Genomic DNA, 20,268 nt, shown 5'->3' on the forward strand with positions numbered 1-20,268 from the left:
GAGTGGTACTATTTTTGAGTCCTCAAATCGATTAGAAGAAGAGCGCACGAATAACCAAGTTGAATATGAGGCACTTCTATTTGGCTTGGAGTTCTTGGAATCAATGGGCGTTAAACATGTGGAAGCTTATGGTGATTCACTTCTAGTGGTGCATCAAGTATCCAAGGTATGCCAATGCTATAACGGTTCTTTAAATGCATATCTTGATAGATGTCTTGATATTATCTCTTGCTTTGATGAATTTGTAATCCGACATATTCCAAGAGATAGTAATAGGAAGGCAAATGCTCTGGCTCAGCAAGCATCTGGCTATAATGTTCTAAGAAATATTTTAACATGATAAAGCCGATGCGAGCAACAGCCGAGTTATTGGTTCTAGACGAACCGGTCAGACCGGACACCCTGACCGGTCTGACCGGTCCAGTGGACCGGTCTGACCGGTCGCTCTGCTAAAAATAGTGAGTCGGCCGCCGTTTCCGATTCCAAAGGGAAGGCTGAGATTGCTGATTGGAGGGTGTCTATTGTGACATATTTAAAGGACAATGGTCATGGTGCGGAAAGGAGTATTCGGCGTTTGGCATTTAAATACATTTTGATCGACGATGAGCTTTATCGTCGAACCGTCGAAGATGTACTTTTTAAGTGCTTAGATTCTGATCAGGCTCGTGTTGCTATGGGGGAAGTTCATGAAGGCATCTGTGGTACACATCAATCGGCTTCTAAAATGAAGTGGTTACTTAGGAGAGCCGGTTTTTATTGGCCAACTATGATGGCTGATTGTTTCAGATATTATAAAGGGTGTGAAGACTGTCATCGATTTGGTAATGTTCAGTTAGTGCCTGTTGCATTATTGCATCCTATTATCAAGCCATGGCTGTTCAGAGGTTGGGGGTTGGATTTCATTGGTCAGATTAATCCCCCTTCTTCAAAGGGACATCGCTTCGTGTTGGTTGCTACGGATTACTTTACTAAGTGGACCGAAATGGTTCCTTTGAAGAATATGACACACCGGGAGGTGATTGAGTTTATTACAGAATATATTATTCATACATTCGGTATTCCTCAAACTTTGACAACGGATCAAGGTTCATCTTTTATTTCAAAGCAGGTACATGATTTTGCCGAATCATATAAAATTAAGATACTCAATTCATCTCCATATTATGCTCAGGCCAATGGTCAGGCCGAGTCTAGTAATAAAATCTTGATAAAGCTCATCAAGAAGAAGATAGAGGAGAATCCCAGGAGGTGGCATGAGGTTCTATTTGAGGCATTGTGGGCTCATCGTATATCTAGACATGGTGCTACTAAAGTTACTCCTTTTGAGCTTGTTTATGGTCAATAGGCCGTTTTGCCTGTTGAGGTGAATCTGGACGCTTATAAATTGGCTAAACAAAATGACCTTTCTGCAGTTGATTACTATGACTTGATGGTGGACAATATTGATGAAGTAAGCGACAAGCGGTTGCAAGCTTTGAAGGAAATTGAGAAGGACAAGCTTCGGGTAGCTAGAGCTTACAACAAGAAGATAAGAGCAAAATCTTTTCAGGTTGGTGAGCTGGTTTGGAAGACAATATTGCCTCTTGGGACAAAGAGCAACAAGTTCGGCAAGTGGTCGCCAAATTAGGAAGGACCGTATAAGATTGTCAAGGTTATCTTCGGGAATTCTTATATGGTGGAGACGATGCAAGGAGAGCGTCTTCCACGGGCACTTAATGGAAGATATTTGAAGAAATACTACCCCAGCGTGTAGCAAGACGCTTGAAGACGAAGACGGCCGGTATAGGATATCGTCCTTAGTATTATTTTTAGCCGTGTACTTTCTATGCAAATCTATGTAACTAGGCTAGTTTCTGGTACTTACTTTTTAATTTGCATAGTTCACTAAAAAGTAGGGGGGTATATGTTGTAGCCAAAATTGGCAATGCCGAAGGCCGACCAGTCTGGTCCTGTGTAATCCGAATCAGGTTAGATTTGATTTGAAGATTCCATTTGTAACCCGATTTGGAAGGTGTATGTCCTCCCCGGCCTATAAATACAAAAGCCACGGCCGATTGAGGTTCTTCTACCCAATCGAATCAATCAATTTATAATTTTTCTATTTTTCTCCAAACCCTAACTTTTCCAATCTCGTGCTGTTCTTTGCTCGTCTATACGGCGTTCAAGGGCGTCTTGGGTGGCCTACCGACCTCAAGACAACCCTAGATATGCGAGCTCCGACGAGGTCCCTCCCGAGCTCGTGGTTTTAGGTCTTCGCGAAGTTTCTCTGCGTCCGACCGGTCTGACCGGTTGGCGCGACCGGTCTGACCGGTCTCCGGAGAGCTTCGTCAGGTTCTGATCGTTGCGATCCTGCGCGTTCTAGCGCTTGTGTGTTGGCCAATTCTGCGTCAACAACTACTACACAACATCAGCTTCGGCATGACAAGCACGAATGTGAACGTGTCATGCTCCTTCTCGACCTATTTGACAAAGCTGCACAATCGCTGAACACGCTGACTGAAGAAAATACGCTCTGGCACCTAGAGTTGCAAGCGGGGCGGGTTTTATCGTCAAATCAGTCTCCATAGAAATGTTATAGTAGTGTCATGAGCATTAAATTTGCTGATATGATAAAATTTCTATGTAGAAAGGGAATGACCCAAGCCCGCTGGACTGACCCGCGCCACAGACCCGCAAATTACCACGATTCATTCCGCATGAAGCGGCCCGCAAAAGCAAAAGAGAGAGGATGCTCACACCCGTCCGCGTTGCGCGGTGCCGCGATCCATCAACCTTGATTCACAGCCCATAGCTGTACAATCGCAGCCCATCGGCCTCGGGATCCAGTCCGTAAAGAACTTGCAGGCGGTGTTTGGTTTCTACAGTGAATTTTTCGCGCACGTTTTCCGAGAAGAGAATCTCGCATGCATGGAGTACTAAATGAAGTCTATTTGCAAAACCTTTTTAGGGATGGGTGTAACTTTTCGAGACGAATCTAATGACGGTAATTAATTGATTATTTGCTACAGTAACCATTCTCTAATTACGCAGTCAAAGACCTCATTAAATTCGTCATGAGATTTACACAGAGAGTTGTGGAGGTGGTTTTGTAATTAGACTTTATTTAATATTCTAAATTAGTGGTAAGGGTCAAAAAAAAATTGCGAAATTTTTTACGCCCCAAACCAAACAGGTCCGAGCTCCCTGCACTTGAACTAGCCAGCTTGCTTCGCTTTACACAAGTTCCGAGACGCACTCCGATCCATTGCCTACCAAAACCCCAGCATAAATAGCGAAAAGCGTGTGCCCTTCCCACCACTTCACTCCACTCCACTACTGACCTCCCCCGATCCCGATGGAGGCCAGCCACGGTCATGGCCATCCGCCGCTGGCCCCGTCGTTGTCGGAGACCCTGATGGCCGCGCTCCTCAACGTTCCAGCCGCGCGGCTCCACCCTCTGGTCCGCGCGCTCGCCGCCGACGCGCGCCGGCTGCGGTGCCGCCTCGCGTTCCTGCTCCTCTCCCCGCCGCACTTCGCCCGCGCGCTCGCGAGGCTCCGCTCCATGCCGCTGCCCGGCAAGGCCGCGCTGCTGGGCCGCGTCCTCCTCCGCTCCCTCCTCCTGCTCCTCCCGGCGCTCTGCCCCGCGGGCGGCGACGACTACCGCCGGAACCACCTCCTCCTCCCGCAGCCCGACCTCGACGCCGCGCTGCTCCTCCTCGCCATGTGCGACTCCTACTCCCCGGCGGCCGCCGCCTCCTCCTCCCCTTCCCCCGTCGACTGGCGCGCGGTGATCGTGGACGGCGTGGTCGCCTCCGCGCTCTCCGTCTCCGGCCTCGGCCCCACGCCCTGGGCCGCGCTCGCCCCCTACGTCGACGCGGCCGCCAAGTGCCGCCGCTTCGTGGACGTCGCCGCGCCGTCGGCGGCGGCGAAGGACGGCGGGGGGAGCGGGGCCGCCTCGCACGCGGCCGTGCTGGCGCTGCCCCCCGCGGCCGGGGACGGCGCGCCGTGCGCCATCTGCCGGGAGGCCATGCCCCCCGTGCGCCGCGGCGTGTGCGCGCTGCGGCCGTGCGGTCACCGGTTCCACTTGCGCTGCGCTCTGCGGTGGCTGGCCCGGCGCAACACCTGCCCGTGCTGCCGCGCCGAGCTGCCCGCGCAGGACGCCGCCGTGGAGACGAGGCGCCTGTGGCGGGCCGTGGAGAGGACGGCGCGCGGCGGCGGGTGAAGTAGTGTACGTACGTGATCGATCGGATCAACCACTTGGTCGATGGGACGCGCTAGCTTGGTTGCTTTCCCGCGTCGCGGTACGTGGGTTTCGAGCACTGGTGGCAGATTCTTTGGGAGACGGCGATGGCAGCTGTGGTGGTGCGGGTCCCCCGGCCCTGTGTTGGAGCATACCGAATAATGATGTGGAATTATTTTGTGAGATAAATATGAATAAACTGTGACGAACATGCGTAGGATTGTCGCTTGCTAATTGTTTTGCCATACCGTACCATTGGGAGGTGAATGATTTGGGTAGTCTTGTATTAGTTGCAGTGGGGCATTATTGGCCAAGTACTCAAGTAATCAAAGGAGCGAGATCGAGGAAGAAGATAGGTATCGTGTCGTTTTGCAGCCTAAATCGCTGCTTTTTTAGGCTTTTTGGTGATCGTGTGTGGGTGCCCCCCGTAATATTGGCATCGGCCGCGCATCATGCAAGTGTGGATAACTGAGGCGTACTTATAAACTCTTGCTACCAGATAACTGGTGTGGTTGATCTAAAAACGTAAGAGGCTAGACATGATGGTGTTCGGCTGCATTTTCTTTGCACTGAGGCTAAACGTCACCCCAGTGGCGAATCTAGGATTTCAAGTTATGGCGATCCAATAAAGCAATTTTTTAAATATCTTTATGAATAAGTGAATCTGATCTTATAAAATTATAATTCCTCACTTTACATCTTCTCAATTCAAATATTAATTATTGTACATAAGAAAATACTTTAGTAGAATAAGTTCAAAGATGCTGCTAACAACAGAAAAACCAAGAGATGAATATTGCTGGGCTAGACCACCTGACCCACTCCTAGTACGTGGCGGTGGAGGATTTCAATCTTTTCTGATTTTACTCGCCAATCGTTAAATCTAGATGGTTTCACATTGGATCCTTAGCTCAACATAGTCCGGTTTCCGATTTCACTTCGATCTTTTTGTTATTCATGGACCAACCACCAACATGGAGCTCCGAAGCTCACCAATAGGGCAGATCCGGCACCGGATCTAGGGGACTCCAGCCCCCAAGGAACAATGGAGCACCCCCCCCCCCCCCCCCCCCCCCATTTTTGAGAAAAAAAGTAGCCAACTCCTTCAATTATTCTTGGATCCGCCACTGCTCAAGACAGGCTAGAGTCGACGGTGGGCAAGAAAATAGTTCTTTGTTTAGAAATAGGTAAAGACATGTTAGTTTGGATTTTGAAACTGTATCTGACTGTGAATTAAAATTTTGGTAGTACGCAGGGACTCGCGGAACTGTAATTTTTGTGCCTTGTGGACGTCTAGTTTGTGATATGATCGAATTGATGGATCTTCTTCACTTGATTGATATCGTATATCTTGTTAACCGCTTGCGGTTGTTTATCTCGAATCTCGATGGCATTTTTTTATATGAATTTTAAATTAACTTGCTGGTGCTGTAATCCTCGAAAAGTTATGGAGGGAAGTAGCCATTATTGACCATAGAGTACGAGCTGGTTAAGTATCTTATACGGTGGTGGAACCTGTCAGCAAAGGTGCAACTGTTGCGATCAGTATGGCTGCACGGGTGCATGCAATTCGGCTGATTATTTTTATAGTTATATAGATCGACGTGCTTGTCGGCAGCTAGATCATTCTTTTTGGATGTGGTTATTATAGTAGTAAACAGGGGCGGGCCCACCTCAATTCAAGGGTATTCAACTGAATACCCATTATTTTTAGCAAAAATATTTTGTACAACATGATATACTGAATTTGAATACTTTGAAAACTCAACTGCCTTCAGATTAGATAACTTTGCCGATGACGACAGCACTCGGCATCTGTATTATTTGATGATTCGACCTGGCTTTCTTCCTGTTGGCATCAGCACCTCTAATAGAATTATCAAGCCAGGCTATAAATCTTACCAGCCAGTTATAACAGCTCGGCAATTTGGCCTAGGACAGGTCCCTCCCCACTTCCATATTCACCACTTGGTGGAGAGCAGAGCCGATCTGTCCGATGGTCTCACCAGCTCAAGATGCTATAATATGTTCGATGACTTCCACATTCCAATACCAGCCGATCTGTCCTTCACCTCCTCATCAATCGGCTTTAGTACATGGTGGAGACTGTGGAAAACACATGTATTCTGGAAAGCTCTAGGTCCTCAACTGCAGCAAATCGATCCTGAATACGTAATCCCCGAGGAAGAGGTACTGAATTTATGCACTTTTTTTTCCTTCCAAATCCTCCATTCCTTTCTCCTGGCTAATCCTGCTCTCCTTGTTAGCAGCAACAAGATGGTCCAGAAACTACGACCAGCACAGGGGAGCCATTTCACTTTATTCCAACTGCTCCTGATGTACTCTTCTGCAAAGGGTCACCACCAATGAAGAAAGTGATAATGACTGTTCAGCCAGACTTACTTCAGTCGGCTTCCAAGCGAAGACAAACTTCTGCAAGCGTTGCCCCCCGAGTCCTGACCAAGAAAAGGAAGATGATCACGAAGCGAGTGATCAAGAAACCAGTACCAACTTCTCCGAGTCCATCAGAGTCCAACACCAACCAGGTAACTCATCTTTCTAAAACTTCTTCTTTATTGCATACACATGTACTCTGGTTGACTGTACTTCTATTTCCAGGACGTAGCCGAAGACATCTCCAATGCAGAAAGCCCAATACAACATGAGATGACTGCAACTCGTAATGCACTGATGGAGGCAAACGAGGAACAAGCCGATACAGTCGATGTTCTTGATGTCAACACAAGCTCTAACAGGACGATTGCTCCTGAACTGCCCAACAATTCTTCAGAACAGGTAACATTACAAAACCAATTCTGAACCAGCTGATAGCTCCATGAATGCATCTTGCTCTAACTCCAGATATGTCCATAGAATTTTGACATTTCAGGTTTACTTTCCTTTGACCCGGCATCAACGGGTCTGACTATCCCTGGAGCAGAAACATCTTCTCTGCAGCAATCGGCTAACTTGGCACATCAGCTTCAAATCATCAAGGATCTTCTATCTGCTTCGATCACCGCTCTAGTTGATGATTCCAGCAAGATAAAGAACATCTTCGAGCAAATAGAATCCCAACTCCCGGAGCCATTGCAAATCAAGCTCTGGCCAGCCAGCAACCTTCCATTCTTTCGGATAGAAGTGAGTAAAGCACAACAAAGGATGGAAGCACGTCGCTCTCAAGCTTCTCTGAAAGCTGACATTACCCAAAAGTGTAAGGCCCTCAACCAGAAGAAAGCAACTCTAGATATCAAAGCTGACGTGTCTGCCAACATGAACCGACTCGACCTCCTGAAGAAAGAACTGGTGGAACTTGAAGAAAAAGTCCACACCACCAAAGAACTTATCCAGGCCGAGGAAGCTTCCATTGCAAACTCCAAACGAGAAACCCAGAAAATAGCCGAGCAGATACAAGCAGAGTTCGCAGAGATCAGCACCTTGAGTCGGCAGATAGTTACAGGCGATGACAAGGATGACGAAGCGATTGTAGCACGAGCAGACGCCGTCCGTACTGAAGTCATCCATGCCATAGAAGAATTCCTGAACCAGTAGATAGGCTCAAGAGACAATTAATATTGCCTGTAAAACCTGAAACTTGCAACTGTTTTAAAAACATCTTAAGTCGATGGTTACACATCGGCTGTTCACTTCCCATATGTATTTCTACGATTTTTTTTATTTTATTTTTTTTACCGGCCAACTCAACGTGTTGGCCTATCTCTTTTCTTTTCTTTTTTTTACTGGCCAAGTCAACGTGTTGGCCTGTCATGATTTTTTTTTCTCTGGCCAACTCAACGTGTTGGCCTATCATGATTTTTTTTTGCGGCCAACTCAACGTGTTGGCCTATTACACTGTAGCCAGATGGATCTCATCGGCTTTTGTCACTCACTCTCCCACATGCTCGGGAAGTACTTCTTGAGGTGCTGACCATTGACAGCAACAGGAAACTTGACACCGTCCAATTCCTCGAGCATGTACGCATTCCCAGGCAAAACCTGATCAACCTTGTACGGCCCATGCCAAGTTGGAGACCACTTGCCATACTTTTTATCTTTAGTTCCTAATGGCAATACTGCCTCCCAAACCAAGTCTCCAACCTGAAAATTCTTTGGCTTGACCTTCTTGTTGTACACACGGGCAACTTTAGCCTTATTTTCCTTGATCTTCTCCAACGACCAAAGTCTTAGCTCTGTCAGGTCCTCCACGTTGTCATTCATCAAGGCTGCATACTGTTCAGCAGATAAATCATTCTGAAATTCAACACACCTTGATCCGGACGTCATCTCCCATGGTAGCACAGCATCCTGGCCGTAGACTAGATGGTACGGCTATGTCTTGGTGGACCCGTGACATGAAATACGATATGCCCACAAAGCTTCTGACAACACCTCATGCCAGCGCCTAGGATATTCATCTATCTTTCTCTTTATGAGCTTGATGAGGCTCTGGTTGGATGCTTCAGCCTGTCCATTAGCTTGGGCATAATATGGAGATGATCTAATCAGCTTAATCCCCATGTCATCGGCAAACTTTCTGAATTCCTCTGATATAAAGACCGATCCTCCATCGGTCGTAATGGTCTGAGGGATCCCAAATCTGTGAATGATGTGCTCTTTGACAAAGCTGATCACATCTCTCGACGCTACTGACCTCATGGGCACTGCCTCTACCCATTTTGTGAAATAATCCGTAGCAGCTAAGACCCATTGGTGACCTTTGCTAGATGACGGGTTGATCTGACCAATCATGTCCATGGCCCAACCTCTGAATGGCCACGGTTTGATGATATGATTCATTACTGATGCTGGCACTATCTGAATTTTGCCAAATCTCTGACACGCTTGACATTCCTTGTAATATTTGAAACAATCTTCAAGCATAGTGGGCCAGTAATAACCCGATCGCCTAATCAGCCACTTCATCTTATGAGCCGATTGGTGAGTACCGCAGGCTCCTTCATGAACCTCATGCAAAAGTCGATTTGACTCTGAAGGTCCCAGACATTTAAGCAGTAGTCCTTCCAAGGTCCTGTAGAACATGTCATCCCCTATCAGAACATACTTCATGGCCTTGAGTCTTATCCTTCTGGGTGCCCCCCGCGCCGAATCCTTCAAGTAATTGAAGATATCGGCTCTCCAGTCTCCGGGTTCTAGAAACTAAACCTCCACATCGACTCCATCGGCTGTCTCCCTGTACCCGGAAGCCATCTATGCCAAATCATTGGCTTCATTATTCAGAGTCCTGCGTATCCAGTGGAAATTGATGTACCTGAATCGTGACATCAACTCACGGCACTGCACCCAAATCGGGAAAAGAGTCTCGCTCTCACATCTATATTCCTCCGTGAGCTGAGAAATCACCAACTTCGAATCTCCAAAAATTTCCACCACTTCTGCTCCGGCTTCGAGGAGTAGTTCCATCCCTTTGTGAACGGCTTCATACTCCACCAAATTATTGGTGCATGGGGCAGTCATTCTGATGGAAAAGGAGTAAGTCATCCCACGAGGCGACACCAACAGAATTCCCACACCACACCCATCATCACAAGCCGATCCGTCAAAGAACATAGCCCAAGCACGAATGAATAGCGCAGCAATATCAGTGCTGATCCTGTCTGCAACAAGATCCGCCAGTGCTTGTCCTTTGACTGCTTTTGCAGGCTGGTATCGGATATCGAACTCTGACAATGCAAACATCCATTTTCCAAGTCGGCCTTTCAGGACAGGAGCCGACAGCATGTGCTTTATGACATCTGATTTGCATATAACAATTGTTTCCGCCGAGAGCAAAATATGACGAAGCTTCATACATGTAAAGTATAAGTAAAGGCAAAGCTTCTCGATTTCAGGATACCTGGTCTCGGCATCTAACATGCGTCTGCTGAGGTAGAAACCCACCCTCTCTTGGCCGTCGTGCTTCTGAACCAATACTGAAGCGATAGAAGTGTCACCCACGGATAGGTACACGTAAAACGGCCTATCTTGCTGAGGAGGAACCAACACTGGAGGCTTTGACAAATATTCTTTGATTTCATCAAAAGCTTGCTGCTGTTCTGCCCCCCAGTGAAACTCATCATCGGATTTGATCTTCACTAAACCCATGAACGGTTCAATGCGTCCAGACAGATTGGAAATAAATCATCTGACAAAGTTAATTTTACCGATGAGCTTCTGCAACTCTTTCTTTGTAGTAGGTGGCTTCATCGTCTTCACAGCTTCTTGACTCTTTAGGCCGATCTCAATTCCCCGTTCATGCACCAGGAATCCCAAAAATTGACCGGCCGATACGCCGAAAGCGCACTTCTTTGGGTTCATTTTGAGCCCAAACCTTCGAGTCCGCTCCAAAACTTGACGCAGATCTTCTAGATGCCCCCCAGCTGATTTGGACTTGACCACAACATCATCAATATAGATCTCTACCAGTTTGCCGATGAGATCATGAAAAATGTAATTCATGGCATGTTGGTACGTTGCACCGGCATTTTTCAGTCCAAAGGTCATAACCAAATATTCGAACAAGCCGACCGCGCCTGGTACTCTGAACGCGATCTTGTTCACGTCTTCCGGGGCCATGAAGATCTGGTTGTAGCCGGCATTACCGTCCATAAAACTCATCATTTTGTGGCCAGCAGCTGCGTTGATCAATGTCTCTGCAACAGGCATCGGGTATTCGTCCTTTGGCGTGGCTCTGTTGAGATCTCTAAAATCGACGCAGACGTGCCATCGGCCATCCTTCTTTTGTACCGGTACCACGCTAGAGATCCATTCTGCATACCGGCACGGCCTGATGAACCCAGCATCCAGCATCTTCTCCACCTCTTTCTTGACTTCTTCTAGGACTTCGGCCTTCATCTGACGTGCTCATTGCTGAAACGGCCGAAACCCTTTCTTAAGTGGGAGCCGATGCTCGACGATGCTTCTATCCAGTCCGGGCATCTCAGTGTAGTCCCATGCGAAGCAATCCCGGTACTCTTTCAGCAGTGCAATCATCTCCTCTCGCAAGGCCGGATCCAACTTTTTGCTGATAAATGTCGGCCGTGGCTTATCCCCAGGACCGATGTCAACTTCTTCCAAATCGTCAGCTGACATGAACCCGTATCCTAGCTTGCCGTCGTCTGAAAAACCAGCTGCGAACGCAGGCGAGTCTTTGTTATCCACAAGATCAGCGGCAAACACAGGGAGATGACAAGAAAAATTATATGGCCAACCGCACGGGCTGGCCGCTTCTATACTTCTATCATTATTCGACACCACATAGTCGATGAGTGGCCAACTGCCAGAGCAGGCCATTGTGTGCACATGATGTAGCAATTCCGATCACAAACAGGATTTTTCTATTTTTTAGGGCCGGTCGCTGGGACCGGCCTCTCTATCTCTATTACATCCCGCAGCATGCCAGGACGCGTCTACTCTGTGAGGCCAGTGGATAAGACCAGCCTCAGTCCGTTTTTTGTCGCTTCGATCCGATCACAATCTTCTAGGGCGATCCCTGAGATCGGCTCTTGCCCATCCGCATCCCAGGCATTCATGTCTGCGAGCGAGACCTCGCTGGAGTCATCTGCACGGACTACCTCCACTTCATCGCCATCCCATTGGACGAGATACTGATGCATTGTGGAAGGGATACAACAGTTGGCGTGGATCCAATCCCTCCCAAGCAGTACCGTGTATGTACTCTTGCTATTGACGATGAAGAAAGAAGTCGAGATCGTCTTGCGGCCAACTGTCAGCTCCACATTAAGAACCCCCATTGCCTCTGATGGTTGTCTGTTGAAGTCATTGAGCATCACGTTGGTCTTGATCAGGTCAGCAGAAGAACGACCCAATCGGCGCAGCACAGAGTATGGCATCAGGTTGACTGCGGCGCCAGTGTCGACCAACATCCTGTTTACAGGCTTGCCGTCAATGAAGCCCTTGAGATACAATCCTTTCAGGTGCTTGTAGCTTTTCTCCTTGGGCTTCTCGAAGATGGTTGGCCGTGGGCCGAGATCCAGCTGCGCGATGGCCAATTCTTCCGGTTGGGGTGCCCGAAACTCCGATGGGAGCACGAACACCATGTTCACGTCAGCCGATGGCTTCTCATCGGCTTTTGTCTGCTTGGGGCGCCACTCTTTTCTTGGAGGGCGCCTTTCCTCCCTTCGCGGTCGCCTGACTTGCTCCGCGAGATCTGGACGTGCCTTCCTCAGCATGTCGAGATACTTTGCTTCCGCTTCTTCTAGATTGCGCAAGTGCTGCACTCTGCGCTTCTGCGAGCGATTAAGCCCATCAAGACACCACCGTGGGTGATGGTACCTATCTTCTTCTTCTGGCTCGGAATCACCCCTGGATGGGCGCCTCACATGGTCATCTTGATGCGTTCTGGGCCCTAAGCGTCGGAACACCGATGTCTCGTCCTGCTGGCGTCCTCGAGGCCTGCACTCCAAGCAATCATCTATAGTAGGCAATCGGCTCATGCTGGAATTCCAACAGTACCTGAAGAACGGGCAATGCCAGTGGTCGCGTGTAGCCTGGCGTCTCCCTAAAGTCCTTCCTGTGCGGTGCTCATACTCATCCTCTTCTGATTCGTACCGGCGGCGCAACTTGTACTGGTACTGGTACTTTTCTAGAAGCCGATTAGAAGCTGGAAGCTGGTTGTGGATGTGACGCACTTGCTCTTTAGTCACATGTCGTTGTTCTGGCTTGTGTTCATCCCGCGGCCGTTTGCCAGAAGCGGCCTTTCTCCTCTGATTGTCATGGCGGCGCATGGGTCCCACCATGTTGATCTGGAAATCCAAATCCTGGCCCTCGGATCCGAAGTCTGACAGCTCCACGACATTAGCTTGCGGGAAGGGCTTTGTGTCAACCTTCATTGTGTGTTGAGCCAGGATTAATCGGCCTTGCTCAATAGCCTTGCATTCACCCGTGGCATGGGTGAACGAGTGGTGCCATTTGCAGTACAGCCTCCCCTGCAGCTCTTGTGCTGTCGGTAGCTTGTGATTCTCAGGGAGCTTCAGCTGTTTTTCTTTGAGGAGCAGATCAAATACCTGCTCTGCTTTGGTTACGTCGAAGTCGAAGCCCTTCACAAGCCCCTGCTGCTTGATCCATTTGCATGGGACGGGGTTTGCCTCCCGAGTCCACTCTGCTACGGCGACTTCCTGCTCCTCGCCAGAGTCATCAGATTCATCCGCCTGGGCCATGTTTACATGGCACTTGAACTTATCTTGGTACAGCTCAGGATGATAATGGTCATATGCCGTAAGCTTCTGCACCAGGTGTGCCAGAGACGTGAACTCCAACTGAAAAGCCAGATCCTTGATCGGCTTAGCGAGTCCCAGAACAGCCAAATCGACTGCCTCCTTCTCTGTGATGCGCGATGAGTAGCATCAGTTCTTGACCTCCCTGATGCGCTGTATGTATTCTGACACAGTCTCTCCTCGCATCTGCCTGACTTGGGCGAGGTCAGCAATTCCAGCTTCAGCAGCCTCCGAGTGGTACTGCGTATGGAATTGATCTTAAAGCTGCCTCCAAGTTCGAATCGAATCCGGAGCCAACGACATGTACCATCCAAAAGCTGGGCCTGTAAGAGATTGGCCGAAGAACCGGACCCTCAACGGATCCGACACTGAGATCATCCCAAGCTGCATTAAGTATCGGCTCACGTGCTCTATAGAGCTGGCTCCTTCTGACCCGTTGAATTTGGTGAACTCAGGGAGCCGATACTTGGGTGGCAATGGGATCAAGTCATAGTCACTTGGATACGGCTTGGAATAGCCGATCGCTTTCCTCTTGGGCAGGATGCCGAACTGGTCTCTCAGTATTGCACTGACCTGCTCCACACTAAGAACTCCTGGGGCTGATGGCTCAGCACTCGGCCCAGTAGCGTACTTTGCCAGCCATGCTTGTTTCTCTGCGTCTGCTCCAGAAGCTCCTGGGTTTACCATCTGCACCGAGCGTGTTGGATTGACGCTGTCAGGGATGTAGGTGCACGTGTAGCCGTGCAGGATCTCCTTGGGTGGTTCGGTGAGGAATTGGCCTTCTCCAGGATCACCGCCGATCTTGTGGACGACATAGATCGGCGAATTCTGTGGTCTTGGGGGCCGCAAATGAGAATGGCAATTGTGGCCTAGAATGTAGTGCAGCTTCCTCTGTGTGACTCCCCAGGGTTGGTCCCGATGGAGAGTACTGATTCTTAATTATCTCCTGGATGACGCGGTGCGCCATGCGCTCAAACTCGTTCATCAGGCTCTGAGAGTGCCGATGAAGCGAATGGGCCACCATGTAGTTCATCTCCTGACGCAGGGCCCTGGTGCGCTCCTCTGATGGTACAGACAAATCCACGTTGTCAAGAGTGCCTTCAGGCGAGAACCCCTTCCACCTGATGCCATGGTTGCGGGTCCTCTCAAAAGAGCCGATGAGATCGGCTTCCAGCAGAGCTTTGATCTCATCATACTTCTTCTTGTGTTCAGGAGTGAGCTCTTCATACGTGACGGGCTTGGGAGCGGGTTCTTGATCTTGAGCTCCAGTCATTATTGCAGTGGACGTTGTTGGCGAGAAGAGTCCCACTGGGCGTGCCAGAATGTGTTGTCGGTCGAAACCCACCGGCGAGCAGCGACGGGCAACACGAAGAGCTGGGAGGTGGCTGGGGCGCTGGCAGGCACTACTCCCTCGTCGACGGCCCGCAATTCCATCACGCGCCCGGAGAATGTGTGGAAAGCCGGGCGTGCCACCTGACCTATACCCGATCAGGAGGGTGCGAACGTGCTCCAAACAGATTCCTGCGTACAAAGACACGTGTAGATATAAGTCCGAGCCGTGGTCGGCTCCCCGGGACGACTCTTGCATCGGCTTTAAAGAGCCGAACGAGTTCCGGTGTCAGATTGGATCTGATTGTATCCATATATGATTAAATAAGTGAATAACTGAAAAGCTGCTTCAATTAAATCTAGTTAATCTAATCCACGATGGTAAAAGCTTCACCGCTAGATCGGAACATCCGACACTTGACTGGGCCTAATGAACGTAACAAATAACTAAACCAGAACCCAAAACAGAGGCCTAAGAACTAGCAAGAGCCGATTCCCGGAACAATCCCTATCAAGGCTAAGATAAAGTATCTACTACGCCACCGGATCGTCCAATCCGTTTGCAAGGCCTAACCTAGCAGATATTACGCAAACTCTTAAGATAAGAGCAAACCATAACAGATCAGATCTGTTAAACTTAAAAGAAGCAGGGTGTTGCCTCTGTGCGACTAATTCTATGTGACAAGAACTAGCATAAGATTGAAACGTGACTGCACAGAAACAACGTGATATTCGTAGATGATAAACAATAAAGCACGACAGATCTACTAAAGACCATACTACAAACATCAGGATAACTAGTATTACTCGCCATAAAAAATACTTCAGTACGAGTAATACCAAGGTAAAAGCAAGAACAACGCTGCCCTGATCGCGAGAAGCGATCAGGGCAGCATGGCGCTTACTTGGATGAAACCCTAGGATTAGGGGTGGCGATGCACCGAGAGTTGTTGTTTGCGAGACGTGATGACGCTCTCTCTTTACGAATAACAAAGGGTACATATTTATAGTCCGAAGACTTGGGAAACAATCAAAGCTAATCTTGTCCCGATTGGACTCTATCTCTAATCTTGAACTAAATCTAAGATACATGGCCCATGTGGCCCAAATGCTCACGCAGGAGCCGATTTACAAGTCTTCTTAATCTTCTGCTTTAAGCCCATCTTGTTTTCGGCCCATAAATTAATCCTGTTAATTTATGGCGATAACACATGCCCCCTGGTTTTGGCAATGATAGTTCCAAAACCAATCCGTTGCTTCATCTTCCCGTTAATGCTCATTAAACACATTGTAACCACCAAGGAAGACACAACGTCTCTGCAACTGGCTCCTCGTAGAACGTGAAACTGCCGATCCGTCTTCCATCTTTTCGCTATTTAATCTCACCCCGAATCGGCTCTTCTTCACAGCAAAACTCCTTCTTCCTCCCAAAGCCAGTAGCGCAGAAACCCCAATCCTTCACCAGCCATGGCCATCTCTTCTTCCTCTGGCTCCAACTCCTTTGGAGATTCCTCTTCTTCCTCCTCCTCATCTCCTAAGTGCATCGGCTATGTTCAAATCCTGCCATAAGGGCATGTGAGCTTTTGCTACTCTGTTGTACCATGTAATCCAACTCTCAGGGGGATTAGGCCAGGCTCTTAAGCAGTCGGCCCAGAGGTTCAGATCGATGTTTTGACTCACAAAAGGGATCCTATTTGCTTCACAGGAGATCAAATCTATGGGGTTTTCATGGGTTTGTGGGCCAAGACAGAAAGATTTTGGATTGGAGGGATGCGGCAGAAGAATGTCTGACACCTGAAGTTCAGAAATTCAGATGTATGCGTATGGTGTCATGTTTCAGAGTTTCAGTTTCAGAAGCTTGGTAAGCTGAAGAAAACTAAAGGATTAGGCCGAATATTACCTTCAGGCCGCAGATTGCCGCATCATCGATTGCAGAGCTTGTCGTCTGAGCTGCAGAATCTGCCATGGGCCAGATCCGTTGTCTTAGAGTTTGATTGCTGGGGGTTCTGATTCGAATTCCGGCTGCTTGGAGAGTTCTTACTCGGATTTGTAGAGCTTGGTTTTCGAATTACGATCGAATTCGAGAGTTCGTCAAGTTCGGTTCAGGCTGGAGGTATTACTCTATTCTTCTGCGGGTTGCTTCTTGTTTGAATTCCGTCGGCTCTTGGATATTTATAGAAGCCTGATGCGTTGCCATCGGCTTTTTGGGAAGTAAAAGAAGATACACAAAATTAAAGGGAATTTGATTTCATTAAAGTAAAGTTCATTACAAGGAAAGCCGATTTTTACAAAGGAATTAATCCTTCGGCTTTGTGATCCTACCCCTACGACGCTACCTACATCTACCAGTCGTAGGTATCTGATGTAACACCCTAATTTAAATTTCAGCATTTAATAATAAATTTAATTTGCTTTATTTAAATTTCTAAGGTTTATTGTGTTTAGGCTCGCATTTAATCTAATTTTGTTTCACAAGGAATTAAATTTTTTCTAGGATAAGTATGTTTCTGCATTCATGCTGGTGCATAGTTTTATTTGATTGAGTGTGGTTTGAATTCAAATTCAAATTTGAATTCAAATAGTATTAGTTTGGTTTGAAATAGGAAAAAAGAATAGAGGAAAGGAATTAGAAAAGAGAAAGAAACCCAGAAACCCAACCCAGCTCGGCCGGCCCAGCACCCCGGCCCACCATTCCTTTCCCCGGCCCGCACCAGCAGCCCAGACCACCTCCCCGTGGCCCAGTTTGCTTCCACCCGCACAAGGCCCAGGTCGCCTCTCCGCACACGGCCCGCTCACCCGCTGCCTCCGCAGCAACATGGCCGCGTCGCTCGCTCCAGCCCGGGCCCGCAAGTCAGCTGCCCTCCGCAGCACGCGCGCTCGCCCCGCGTTGCCCACATCCCTCCCCGTCTCTCTGACCAGCCGGGCCCGCTGGCAGAACCTTCCCCTTCCTCCGCCCACAAACTTCGCCATGCTCTCCGCTCTGCTCCGCCCGTGCCCTCGTTGGCCCGTAGCCCCGCTCCACCCCGCGCTCGCGCTGGACCCACTGGCCAGCCACCAAGCACCCCTCCTTCTAGAAGCTCCACCCCAAGCCTGGAATCACGCAGAGCCGCGCCGAGATCCGGTTTCACCGCGTACACAGATCACGGCCGTGATCTCCGCCGCGCTCTCCACGGGCACGCACGCCCAAAATCCCCGGCCTCCCCTTTATTTGGCACCGCATCCATCCCTACGCACCTACCACGCCGATCCACCGCCGCATCTGCACTCCAGTGCCCACTCCGCCACGCCATTGCCGCACAGAAGCTCTGCGCCACCACGAACCCGCCAATCCGCCGCACCCCGAGCCTCCACGACCTCCACAATAGCTCCGCTGTAGTCCCACAAAGCTCTCCAAATCCTCAGCATCAGTCCTAACCTTCTGCATCGCCGGAATCGCGCCGAGCCCCAAACTCCGGTAAGCACCGAGCTCCGAGCAATTGCTCGCCGCCGGTGGTTCTCGGGTCATGCTGACCCCAGCGCTGGCTTCGCAGGAGTACCACGCGTCGGCCCGAGGGATCCAGGCGCCCGGAAAAGCTCTGCACCGCCCGGACCACCTGCTTCGTCCCTGCGCCGCCGCGGGACATCGCCGTCAACTCCCTGCACTGCAGCTCCAGCCGACTCAAGCCCTCGGTGAGCACCGTACCGTCGTCCTCCCGCTTTTGCGCTAGGAGTTGAGGACCATAGCATACCCCCTGCGGCCGGAACACCACACACCGGCGAGCGCCACCGTGCAAAGCCGCCCCTGCTGCCGCGCACACCATCCCGGGCTCCGTTTCCCCAACCTGAGCGCACAGGTGGATCACGCATGCTGTATAGATCACGCCTGGCCCGAATCCCGGTCGAAACGACTCTCGGAGTGTCAATTTCGCGAAGTCCGGCGTGCTCCAGCGCGACGCCGCCACGGGAAGCCACCTCTGGTGACCCAGCGCCGCCGGACCCGTGCCCTGTGATCTGAGTCACTCGATCGGGAGCGAACGGCCGCGATTAGATCTGCGTACCGGTTCGCCCTGAGTCACCGGATCGTGATCCAACGGATCAGATCCATAGATACCCCTTCGACTAGAAGTTTTTATAAAGAGACCCCCGACTTTTCTATATTCAACATGCCGTCCTATCCTGCTCAAAACTTTTTCCAACCAGGCCTAGTTTTTAACGTTTAAGCCCCTGACATTATTAGATTTTGAACCCGCCATCCATCCCTTGCCTTTTTGCGAGTTAGACCCCAGAGTTATGGTTTAATTATGTTTAGGCCCTCGGTTTTTGCAGAAAACCGCCAGAAACTCCAGTTTTCTTACAACTAGGTCCCTGGATCTTGTTTTTAGCCTAGATTATGCGATTTAGCTCCGTTTTAGGCGTTCTTTATATGCACGGGATCGTTGTAACGCGTAGAATAGTTTTAGACTAGTTTAGTGTGTTGTTTTTATGTATTGATGTACCATTTCTTCGCTTTTGTTAGTGTTTGCTTGTATATTTATGTTGTGCATTGTTTTTGGCCATGTGTTCGTGAGTAGACATTGAGCTACCGGAGGAGCCCCAGTACCAGTACCTGGAGCAGCCGTCTTCCGACCAGTTTGAGCAGCAGCAGGAGCAGTACGAGGAAGGCAAGTATAACATGAACAACCTATCACTTTTAAATACACTTTCATACTGCATTTTAATACTGTATGCCTATAAGGATTTCCTAGCTACTTTTATCCTTTATATAATAACCTTGGGTTGCATTTTGGTTAGTTGTGCTAGGTGCCGCGCTATAACACACTTGGTCCTTTTTAATTAATTTGATTAATGGTATATGCAACTTAATTCTGAGAGTGGCCCTCTGTGTGGCTTGAGTGGCTCACTTCTCGTTAAAATTGGTTTTGTTAGAAACATGGCTTAGGGGGCCAGCACGGTGCTTACTGCCTGGTTGGCCACTCTCCATAAGGACCGGTTCATAGAGCGACAACCTGGGACAACAGCGCTACCACAAGACTGGAATGGGACGGTCTTGGCTCACTAATTAGGTCATTTTGGTTCGGGAGTAACTTACCAACGGGGCAAGAGGGGAGTCGAGCTTCAATGGTGCCCAGGCTACGAGGCTTGGTCTGCGTACCCCTCGAGGTGGGTACCATCGTTGCATTGCCTGAATCCTTAGCGGTTACACCTTACCAACGTGTCCTTTGTAACGGCCTCGTAGTGAGTTTGCTAGTCATCTCACCTAAGGAAGTGTGATGAACAACTAGCGTAGCTCACGACTTGTGGGTAAAGATGTGCAACCTCTGCAGAGTGTAAAACTGGTATACTAGCCGTGCTCACAGTCATGAGCACCCCAGATCCTCCTTTTGATTAGTGGGGTTATCTCCTTCCGACGAGGGGGGTGCCTCTCGGGGTTACCTTGGTGGTTTTGGTTTGGTTCTCAGTAGTAACATGTTTAATCTTGATTAATTACTATGTAACTGGGTTTATGGT

At 49.3% G+C, this 20,268-nt stretch overlaps 1 pseudogene; it reads left to right on the top strand.

Annotated features, from left to right (window-relative positions):
• The first annotated feature begins 3,259 nt into the window (after positions 1–3,259).
• LOC120665501 lies at positions 3,260–4,574 on the top strand (annotated as a pseudogene).
• Positions 4,575–20,268: the final 15,694 nt, after the last annotated feature.

Source organism: Panicum virgatum, chromosome 3N, assembly GCF_016808335.1.
Source record: "Panicum virgatum strain AP13 chromosome 3N, P.virgatum_v5, whole genome shotgun sequence".
Lineage (NCBI taxonomy): Eukaryota > Viridiplantae > Streptophyta > Magnoliopsida > Poales > Poaceae > Panicum > Panicum virgatum.